Source organism: Oratosquilla oratoria, chromosome 32, assembly GCF_046742065.1.
Source record: "Oratosquilla oratoria isolate Oo_2021 chromosome 32, ASM4674206v1, whole genome shotgun sequence".
Taxonomy (NCBI): Eukaryota; Metazoa; Arthropoda; class Malacostraca; order Stomatopoda; family Squillidae; genus Oratosquilla; species Oratosquilla oratoria.
This window is the reverse complement of record NC_134808.1, coordinates 24,730,949-24,743,448: the sequence shown is the minus strand read 5'-3', so window position 1 is coordinate 24,743,448 and position 12,500 is coordinate 24,730,949.

Below are 12,500 nucleotides of genomic sequence, written 5' to 3'. Positions count from 1 at the left end.
CTACCTCCTCCCTCCTCTCTCCTTACTCCTCCCTCCTCCTTACTCCCTATTCTCTCTTCCCTCCCTCGCTCCCTCCCTTCTTCCCTCCCTCCTCCCTCACCCCTCCCTCCCCCTTCCTCCCTCTTCCTTCCCTCCTTCTTTCCTTCCTCCCTTCCTCCTTCCCTCCCTCTCCCTCCCCCTTCCTCCCTCTTCCTTCCCTCCTTCTTTCCTTCCTCCCTTCCTCCTTCCCTCTTCCCTTCTCCTTCCTCCCTCCCTCGCTCCCTCTCTCCCTTCCTGTCTTCTTCCTCCTCCCACCACCCTCCACCCTCCTTCCTCCCTCCTCCTCCCTCCCCCTCCTCCTAACTCCCTCCTTCCTCCTTCCTTCTCCCCTCCTCCCTCCTCCCTCTTTCCTCCTCCGTCCTCCCTCTCTTGCTCCCTCTCTCTCTTCTCCCTCCCTCTCTTCTCCCTCCTTCCTCCTTCCTCCTCCCTCCTTCCTCCTTCCTCCATCCCTCCTTCCTCCCTCCTTCTTTCTCCCCTCTCCCTCCTCCCTCCTCCCTCCTCCCTCCTTCCTCATCCCTCATCCCTCCACCCTCTTCCTTCCTCCCTTCCTCCCTGCACGCAGAGATCCATTATATTGAATCACCCTTCTCCTTACGTTTACGGCCAATCTCTAACAATGGCGCCCAACTTGGAGGCTTTTGCAAACCCGCCAATTTCCTCTTTTTCTTTTTCACTTTGGCTAAAAAAACAGCCGAGAAAAAAAAAAATAGATCGTAATAAAAAAAAAAAAAAGATATGCCATCTTAACATTCCTCAGCAGAGAGTAAAGATGGAAATGATAATCTCTCTTTCAAGGAGGATGATGGCAAGGTCATCATATTAAGGCAGAAGGGACGGATTTGTAATAATGGGTTCATATTGGACGAATTTAGAGTGAAGAGGAAAATAGGCAAGAACTGGTTTACCAATAGGGTAATTAACGAATGGAACAGACTTAATGACCTTGTAGTGAGAGCTGACACTATCAGTTATAATTAAGAAAAGTTTGACAATTTTATGGTTGGGGATGATAGAGGGTAAGGAACATCGAACTGCCTTGTGTAGGCCTTATGGTCCCTAGCAGTCTCTTTCATTCTTATGTTCTCATGTTCTTTTATTTTGATCAAGTCTTTTCTCCGTTCTTAGTCATTGGCTGTCGTCAGGTGATTTTATTCAACTAAGAAGAATTTGAATCATGAGGGATTATGTCCTTGAAGTGGTTAACAAACTTAAAACTTTAATTGAGGACAAAAGCTCAACCAAGAAGAAAACGGACAAGAAAACTAAACAAAGATCCACTAGCTCAATGTCGGACTGTAGAACAAGCGCAAATGTTTATGAGTAACAGATTTTTTTTTTTATTTTTTTTTTTATATGATACTTGTGCCATGAGTGAGGGGCATCATAGATGAATTTACAGTAATGCTGGTGGGTGAGGGTTTATAAGCTTAAATTTTCTTAGTTTAAAGAAGGAAGGAGTTAAAGGGATCAGGCAAGGGGAAATAAATGTGAAAAGGATTTATTTTTCTTCAGTACCTGTAAATGCTTTACTAGTAAAGCAGCACACACACACACACACACACACACACACACACACACACACACACACACACACACACACACACACACACACACACACACACACACACACACACACACGCACGCGCGCGCGCAACCACGCACATTTCAAGCTTGGTATGATAATTGTAGAGTAGGAGACAGGACCTCACGAGCATTGCTTTTCCTGTATAATACAATTTGGTAAATAGAATAAGGCTAAACATCAACAGCCGCACGCACACACAATACAGCAATTTAAGAACAAACTTGATCTTGCGAGATACAAAAACGGGTCACCACGAGTGTAGCTCCCCTTCCTGTATAATAAAACTAGGTAGATACACACACACACACACACACACACACACACACACACACACACACACACACACACACACACACACACACACACACACACACACACACACACACACACACACACACACACACACACACACACACACGGACGCACGCACATACACACACCCGCGCGCGCGCTCACAAACTCACGTTCAAACCCAATTAACCTAATTTAGTTAACCAGATCAAGATAACCATTGTAATGAGGTCAGTCGATAAAAAGGTTCGGACAGCGGGGTTAATCCAGTGTGGATTTTCACTTGCAACCAGAAATGCAAGGTTAACCTTGTAATGCTGGAACTTCAACACAGGTATTGAGGTTATCCTTAGCCTAAGCGGAAGCTGAGAGCCAGGCAACACAGGCAACACAGGCAACACAGGCAACGCAGCACAGAGCAAAGGAAGACTTCCTGTTGCTAAATTGAAGTATATTTTTAATTTCTGTCTCACTTAAAATGCTGAGGTAGTACGTATAGAAGCATTACAAGCGGGAGAGAAATTCAAACTATTTCAGTTCAGCAACAGGAAGTCTGCCCTCGCTCTGTGTTGCATTGCCTGCGTCGCCTGTGTCGCCTGTGTCGCCTGTGTCTCCTGTGTCGCCTGTGTCTCCTGTGTCGCCTGTGTCGCCTGTGTCGCCTGCGTCGCATGTGTCGCATGTGTAGCCTTTGTCGCCTGTGTCGCCTGCGTAGCCTGTGTCGCCTGCATCGCCTGTGTCGCCTGTGTCGCCTGTGTCGCCTGTGTCGCCTGCGTCCCTTGTGTCACCAGGGAAAGAATCTAACTGTCGTTTCAGCGCACACAGCAGCTGCTTGAGATTATCCGGAAGCATAGAAACGTTAGTAAATTACAGACAACAACAACAACAACAAAAACCTACCTTAGAAACAGTTTCTTAGGTTTTAAATCTTTCTTTTGTCTTCTATTGAATAATTGATCTTGTCCTCAGTATAATCATCGCTCAGGTCAACCGCACAGGCTCTCTTAAGAACCAGAGGGTCGGAGAAGGAGGTTTCTGACCTCATGTGAGAGGGTGTGAAGTTATTTGCTTCTAAAGCCTAAGTAAACATAATGTTGGCTAATCATATTCACTGTTGTTTGAGATAGATGGTAGAACAGGGGGAAAAGGGAGAAAGGGAGGAGGGGAGGAAGAGAAAGGGGGAGGAGGGGGAGGGAAAATAAGGGGGAGGGGGAAGGGGGAGGAGGGGAAAAGGGGATATTGGATTTTTCCTGACAGAGGCGACTCACAAAACCGAATGTAGGAGCCTACAAGATACCACTAGGTAGTTCCATGTCCTTTGCTCATTACATGGTTACTAAGACTATTCCATTCGTTAACCACTCTGTTGGTAAACCAGTTCTTTACTGGTTCCCTCGTACACCTAGAACTTGTGATAGTTCCCCTTCTGAGGAAGTTTCTGGGGAGTTAGAGGATACCATCTGGGGTGTGATCCCCAGGGGAGGCATGTAGAAAGCACCAGTTATGGATTTCATACCTTTTTTTTTTTTTTTTTTTTGTCAAAATTGAAACAATCACCGCTGGTGGTATGTCATTAAGGCGTCCTTTGCATGTTTTATACACATAAGACTCATTATTGTGGCGTGCCCCACATCTTCAATGGGCCTCTGTGATTGGCTGCCACAGATCTGACGTCATCAATCCTTTCCGAACTGGTTGGTTGTCGCTAGATGGTTTTATTCATATTCGTGATGCCTCGTCGTTTGATGTTTGTTTCAAACTAATATTTTAAAGCAAGCAAGCCAGCACACACACACACACACACACACACACACACACACACACACACACACACACACACACACACACACACACACACACACACACACACACACACACACACGACTCGGTAGAGCGGTTGGTAGAGCGCTGGACTGGGAAGTACGGTGGTGCTCGCAGTAGCTGGTTCGAATCCTGCCCAGGGCCGAAATTATTTCGGTATCGCTGCGCTTCGGGTCGTTACTCTGACTCTCGTGGGTGGGGAGTTGGGTGTGTGTGTGTGAAAGGTCATAGCATTACCCATAGATCGGTCATACGAGCTCTGAGCTCTCTTCCGGGAGGGAAATAGCTGTCGATCACGAGTCCAACACGTGATCCAAAGACCAAGGTGAGTACCAAGGTGAATACACACACACACACACACACACACACACACACACACACACACACACACACACACAGAGAGAGAGAGAGAGAGAGAGAGAGAGAGAGAGAGAGAGAGAGAGAGAGAGAGAGAGAGAGAGAGAGAGAGAGAGAGAGAGAGAGATTAGAGAAATATGGGATTCAAACTCGGATCTTTATATCTACGAGGCAGGGACAAAACCTGACATACCACAGTGGCATACCAACCCAAGACGATGGAGAGAAAAATTAAGTAATTCCTGTAACTCACTAACTAGTGAGACGTCGATCCATCACACTCGCTCGCTGAATGGCCAGAGATGAGCCAATCACAGCCCGCCATTTCCCAAAGATGATTATTATTATTATTTCTTTTAACATTCATAACGAAGAAGGGGAAAGGGAGGCGGTTTGAACCATTTACATAAAAGAACGTGATATATATATATATATATATATATATATATTATATATATATATATATATATATATATATATATATTATATATATATATATACACTATAAAGTAATGTCGTAGCACAATGATATAATAAACTTTTTTATCCCACAGTCGGAGAAAAGATGACACTAATGTCGAACGTTCTCTATATTTCGATCACTAACTGTGACCCTCTTCAGCAGAATGAATACATAGTGGAAGGCATATGCTTATATACAAAAATGTGAGGTGAGAAAAGGAACAAGCTCAGGTTACGTGACCGATGCTCCGCAGGTCGCGTGGGGTTTTGTGACCTTGGAGTACATGAGGTAGCACATGGCTGACTGCTGAGGTAGTGATGCAGTCAGGTGACCACTGGCCATTTGATATATTAAAATTAGGTAAAAAAAATTATTAGGGAAGACTCAATTATTTTCCTTTTGAAGCTACATGTTGATCTATAGATTATTTCAGCATCTTCCCAATTCATGCGGTGATCTTTATTGGCAATGTGCTGAAATACCGCGGAATTTAATTGACCATATCTAACAGAATTTATATGTTCTTTAATTCTGGTTGCCAAATCTCTTCCAGTTTGTCCCCAATAGACAGAATCACAATCTAAGTATGGCAACTTATATACACCTGGATTAATGTCACTTGATGGTCTACGGTGTACATTAACTATTTTCCTAAACAGTGTATTAGGATAATTGAAGATGACATTGATGTTTTCTTTAGGTAATGATTGGGACATTTCATTTATGGAATCATTATAGGGTAATTTTATACATTTATTATCCCATTTGTGTTTGTTAGTAGAGTGGGGAGTAGATTTGTGGAAACTTATTTTAGCCTTGCTAAGGGCTTTTTGCAAAAACCAATCCGGGTATCCTAATCTTGTAAGTTGTTTTCTTATGGTTGATATTTCTGTATTTAAATATTGTGAGCTGCAAATTCTTAGTGCTCGTAAAAATAGGCCCGAAGCAACACTTTGTTTTGTTTTGTCCGAATGGTAGCTGAAAAAGTGCAAGTAACTCCCAATGTGGGTAGGTTTTCTATAAACTGTAAATGACAAGCAATTCTAATTTCTTATTATCAAAATGTCTAGAAAAGGCAATTTATTATCTACTTCCCATTCTACTTTAAATTTTATGTTGTTGGCCAAATTATTAAGTTTGTCAAAGAATTCTTTAAAAGAACCCCATTCATCGTTCCATAGCGTGAAAACATCATCAACGTATCTATACCAGAACATGTCTGGTGGTTTGATGTTAGGTAATAAAACTAATTCAAAATATTCCATATACAGATTTGCTAATACTGGAGAAAGATTTGATCCCATCGAACAACCATATTTTTGTTTATAGAAATGATCTTTGAAAGAGAAAACGTTAGTTCTGATACATAGCTCTGTTAATTTTATGATTTTACTTACTGAGAGTGGGAGTTGATTTTGATATTGTAACTTATTCTCTAAAAACTTTAAATCTTCTCCTGTATCGATTTTTGTGAATAAGGAAACTACGTCGAGACTTAAAAGTTTACAATTGGCTGGTAAGTTATGGCTTTTGATTTGACTTATGAAATCTTCAGAGTGCTTAATATGAGACTTAGAAAAACGTCCTACAAACGGTGACAAAATTTCCGTGAGCCATTTTGATGTCTTGTTAGTGCAGGAGTTCCTATTTGATATTATTGGTCTAAGATGGATATTCTCTTTGTGAATTTTTGGGAGACCATAGAAGTTTGGTAACTGTGGATTAGTAACTTTCAGCTTATTGAACATTTCTTTGCCTATAATTTCACGAGCACGTTTGTTAAAATTAGAAGTAGTGTTCTTTAGTGGATTCTTTGCTCGTGAATCCACTAAAGAATCCACTAAAGAACACTACTTCTGATTTTAACAAACGTGCTCGTGAAATTATAGGCAAATTAAGAAAGGGCAATGTGATTATTTAATCTTTTTATGGACTATGCTCAAGTCTATATATCAATGGTCCCTATCTGTCCTAGCAAATAGGGCAAAGGTGACAAAATAATTACGTATGACAGGGGTTGCATTAATCCAGACTCACTCACACACACACACACACACACACACACACACACACACACACACACACACACACACACACACACACACACACACACATGACTCGTAACGCGGTGGTAGAGTTCCCGACTGCCACTACGGCGGTCCGGATTCGAATCCCACCCAGAGCTGAAATAATTTTAGTATCACTGCGCTGCGAGTCGTTACTCCAACTCTCGTGGGTGGGGAGTTGTGGGTGTGTGTGTGTGTGTGTGTGTGTGTGCGTGTGTGTGTGTGTGTGTGTGTGTGTGTGTGTGTACATGTAAAGTCACAGTGTAATATATGGGCATGTTACTTGGAGCTAGGCGACATAGGGAGAGTGATGCGCGGTTTCTTTGTATACTTTTATTCTAGTGCAGATACTTGTGTCAGAGGCCGACGTGGCGTGGTCCCTATGAAGGGGGACCGACTGTGAAGGCCTAGTGACGTGTAACAAGCTGAGTACAGAGAACTAACTGACTCACTGACTGACTGGCCTTCCCGCTCGGGGCAGGGAGTGGTGTTGGACTTGTGTAGCAAAGTCAACAACATATGTCTTGGTGATGGTAGCGGTATGTGGCTTTTGGCGAGCAGCGTGGATGGCAAGTGCGTGGAGGCGGTATCAAACAACCGGAGCTTCGCAGGGGAAGGAGGGTAATGTGGTGTACATGTACCCCACAAGCATGCTCGTGCGTAATGTGCAAAGTTCATGTATTGTAGAGTTGTGTGGTAGTTGATCTGACTCAATGGTGGGAAAGACCAGGAATGGTCACCGCAATTAGGTCGCGTCTGGTCATGGCGTTGGGATGTCCCATGTATATATACTGCCTAGTTGCTCTCTCTCTCCTCTTTCTCTTTCTCTCTCTCTACATATATGTATATTTGCATATATATATATACATACACATATAAATATATATATATATATATATATATATATATATACATACACATATAATATACATATACACACATATATACTTTACCTTGCCTCCTCCTCCTCCTCCTCCTCCTCCTCCTCCTCCTCCTTCTCCTCCTCCTTCTCCTTCACCTCCCCCTCTCCTGTTTCCGTTTTCCCCCACCTTATTTCCTTTGCCTCCTCCTCCTAATCCTCCTCCTCTTTCCCCCGTCTTCTTTTCCCCCCTCCTCCTCCTCCTTCAACTCTTTTCCTCTTCCTTCTCTTCTATCCTCCTCCTCCTCCACCTCCACTAAGTTTCTTACTGTCCATCTGGTAATTTACTGTCCTCTTCTTACTCTCTCAGCTACGTCCTTATCTCTTCTGTCCCTGTCTCCTACTACACCTCCTCCTTCACTTCCTCTTCCCACTCCTCCTCCTACTCCTCCTCCTCTACCTACTCCTCCTCCTACTCCTCCTCTTACTCCTATTCCTACTCGTCTTCCTCAATAATTTCTTACTTTTCTTCCTCCTCCTCTTCCTCCTATTCCTCTTTTTCCTCCTACTCCTCCTCCTACTCCTATTCCTACTCCTCTTCCTCAACTTTTTCTTACTTTTCTTCCTCCTCCTCTTCCTCCTATTCCTCCTCTTCCTCCTACTCTTCCTCCTACTCCTCCTCCTCCTTCTCCTCCTCCTCCTTCTCCTCCTCCTCCTTCTCATTCTCCTCCTCCTCATTTTCCTCCTCCTTCTCCTCTTTCTCCTCCTCCTCCTGCTCCTGCTCCTCCTCCTTCTCCTCTTCCTCCTCCTCCTCCTCCTCCTCCTCCTCCAACTACTCCTCCTCCTTCTCCTCCGCCTACTTCCCCTCCTACTCCTCTTACTCACCCTCTTCCTCCTACTATTCTTCATCATCCTCTTCCTCCTACTCCTCCTCCTTCTCCTCTTTCTCCTCCTCCTCCTCCTCCTCCTCCTCCTCCTATCTCTCCTCCTCCTTTCCTCCTGCTATTCCCTAATGCTCCCTCTCCTCCTCCTCCCCCTCCCCCTCCAACTCCTCCTACTCCTCCTCCTCCTCCTTTTCCTCATTCTCTTTCTCCTACTCTTCTTCCCCCTCCTCTTCCTCCTCCTCCTCTTCCTCCTCCTCCTTTTATCTCCTCTTTCTCCTCCTCCTCCACCTAAACCTCCTCCTTCTCCTACTCCTCCTCTTCCTCTTTCTCCTGTTTTATTCTGGCTAAAAACAAACGATTTCCTCCAGAAGAGGTAAACTTCGTACGAGTACAGGTTAATCCGATTTTTTTTTCTTTAATAAAAACAAAAAAATATTTTTATTTTCATTTCGAGCGTCACGAAAGGAATAGAAAAAGAATGGAAGATTCTTAATGAAAAGTTTTTGATGAGATGGAGTTGAAGGAGGAGGACGAAGAGGAGGTGGAGGAGGAGGAGGAGGAGGAGGAGGAGGAGGAGCAGAAGGAGGAGGAGGAGGAGCAGAAGGAGGTGGAAGAGGAGGAAGAGTATGAGAAGAAGAACGAATATACAAGAAAATCAAGAAATAGGTGAAGAGAAGCTTGAGTAGGAACAGAGAAATGTAAAAATAAATGAATAAACATAAATAAATTAATAAATAAAGGAATAAAAAAATAAAATAATTAATTAATAATAAGAAGAATAGAAAAATAATGAAAAAGGTAGATTGATCTTGTTGTTGGTAACCAACGCTTCTATAAAAAAACAAAAAAACAAAAAAAACGCACCGAAGAGGTGGTCATGTGATGGGGTAAATAAGGTCATTTAGCTCTCTCTCTCCATCTCTCTCTCTCTCTCTCTCGTTCTCTCTCTCTCTCTCTCTCTCTCTCGTTCTCTCTCTCTCGTTCTCTCTCTCTCGTTCTCTCTCTCTCGTTCTCTCTCTCTCGTTCTCTCTCTCTCTCTCTCTCTGTTTCTCTTCTCACCTCTCTCTCTCTATCTTTCTTACCCACTCTCTCTCCACCTCTCCTCTCCTTCTCTCTGTCTCTCTCTCTCTCTCTCTCTCTCTCTCTCTCTCTCTCTCTCTCTCTCTCTCTCTCTCTCTCGTTTCTCTTTCTCTCTCTCTCTCTCTCGTTTTCTCTCTCGTTCTCTCTCGTTCTCTCTCTCTCTCGTTTTCTCTCTTGTTCTCTCTCTCTCTCTCTCTCTCTCTCTCTCTCTCTCTCTCTCTCTCTCTCTCTCTCTCTCTCTCTCTCTCTCTCTCGTTTTCTCTCTCTCGTTTTCTCTCTCTCTCTCTCTCTCTCGTTTTCTCTCTCGTTTTCTCTCTCTCTACCCCTCTCTCTATCTCTCGTTCTCTCTCTCTCACTTTGTGTCTCTCTCTCTCTCTCTCTCTCTCTCTCTCTCTCTCTCTCTCTCTCTCACTCTGTCTCTCTCTCTCTCTCTCTCTCTCTCACTCTGTCTCTTATAAAAGAATGTTGCGTGGCTCTGATCCGTAGAGGTGACAGTGATACTATATCAACTGTACAGGATATACATAGTAGGAGGATGAAATGGAGGAAGAAGAAGAGGAGAGGGCCTGGAAAAAGACGAAAAAGAAAAGAAATAAATGAAGGAAAAGAGAGAAAGAGAAAGAGAGTAGAAAAAGGAAGGGAAAGAATGAAATAGAAAAATGAGAAGAAAAAGTTAAAAAGAGAGGCGTAAAGAGAGAATAAGCGGGAGAGAAAGAGAGTGAAAAAGGAAGGGGAAGAATGAAATAGAATAAGGAGGAGAAAAATAGAAGAAGAGAGGCGAAAAGAGAGAAAAGGAGAGAGAATAACGAAGGGGGAAATAACAGCAAAAGATTTTATTAGAAAATGAGATCAGAGAAAATCAAAATAAGAGAAAGAAAAGAAGAAACGAGACAAAGGAGAGAATAAAATAGAAAAATAGATCAATCAGGATCATTTAAACCAAAAAACGACAGTGAACGAAAATATATGGAACATCTGGGCCGGACGAAAAATTGCGAAATAGTGGATGAAACAATTTGAAATAACATCGCTCAAGAAGAAAGACGAATGAGACAATTGAAAATAAATTCAAAATTGGAAGAAATTCAGAAAAAGAGGCTGAAAATGACAGAGAAAGGAACTGAAAAACCGAACAAAATATATTATATATAGTTTTTGATTGAAAAATTAACATAGTTTGACAATGAGGGACAAAGGAAAAAAATAATATCCTTTGAATATTTTACAGCAAAATAGATAAATAAATAAATTAATCTAAAAGATATTTTGATAAAAATATGACACCCAAGTTACAGTATACACATACATACATACATACATACATACATACATACATACATACATACATACATACATACATACATACATACATACATACATACACACATGCATACCTACGTACATACATACATACATACATACATACATACATACATACATACATACATACATACGTGCATACATAATACATACATACATACATACATATATACATATACACATACATACATACATACATACATACATGCATACATACGTTCATACATGCATACATAATACATACATAAATACATATATACACACATACATACATACATATATGCACACATACATACAAACATACACACATACATATTTACATATATACACATACAAATATGCATACATGCATACGTACATACATATTTACATACACACACATACATACATACATACATACATACATACATGCATGCATAGATACTCACATGCATACACACATACACAGGAAAAACGTTAGAAAGTGGAGCAGTAGGAATAGAGGAAATGGCAGAAGTGGAGGAAGGAAAGAAGAAGAAAAGGATGAGGAAGAGAAGGAGGAAGAGGAGGAGGAGGGCTGGAAAATGTGGTTCTTTATTCGCTACTGAATAGATTAACGAGGCGACTGGACTCCGAGTCGATCACAGACATCCCATGGATCATGGGGTCCAATCCTCTCTCTCTCTCTCTCTCTCTCCTCCCCCCCTCTCTATCTATCTCTCTCTCTCTCTCTCTCTCTCTCTCTCTCTCTCTCTCTCTCTCTCTCTCTCTCTCTCTCTCTCTCTCTCTCTCTCTCTCTCTCTCTCTCTCTCTCTCTCTCTCTCTCTCTCTCTCTCTCTCTCTTTCTTTCTCTCTCTGTCTCTCACTCTCTCTCTGTCTTTCCCTCCCTCTCTCTCTCTCTTTGTATGTGTGTGTGTGTGTGTGTGTGTGTGTGTGTGTGTGTGTGTGTGTGTGTGTGTGTGTGTGTGTGTGTGTGTGTGTCCTCTCACGCGTACAAGCATATATGCATATGCATTTATACCTACATCTACACACATGCATACATAGATCTACAAACACACACACACACACACACACACACACACACACACACACACACACACACACACACACACACACACACACACACACACACACACACACACACACACACATACACGCACACACACACACACACACACACACACACACACACACACACACACACACACACACACACACACACACACACACACACACACACACACACACACACGTGGCGCAGTAGTTAGAGTTCTCGCCTGCCACTACGGTGGTCCGGGCTCGAATCCCGCCCAGATCTGAAATAATTTTAGTATCGCTGCGCTTCGGGTTGTTACTCCAACTCTCGTGGGCGGGGAGTTGGGGTGTGTATGCGTGTAAGGTCACAGTATTACCCATAGATTGGTCATACGAGGTCTGAGCTATCATCCGGCAAGTTAATAACTGTCGATCACGAGCCCAACACGTGATCCTAGACCATGGTGAATCACACACACAGGCACATACACACAACCATTTTGCTCAGTAGAGGAGGATACCGACCAGCAGTGCTTCTATTCTTATCGGTCATAGACGGGGATCGAACTCAGGGCCCCATAACAGGACAAGTCGTTCCACTTCCTTTCCACTCTTTTCCCCCTCTCTTCCCCTCTCTTCCTCTCTCTTCCGCTCTCTTCCGCTCACCCATTGTCCGCGCTCCTTATACCCTCTTCATCCCCTCCTCTTCCCCTCCTCCTCC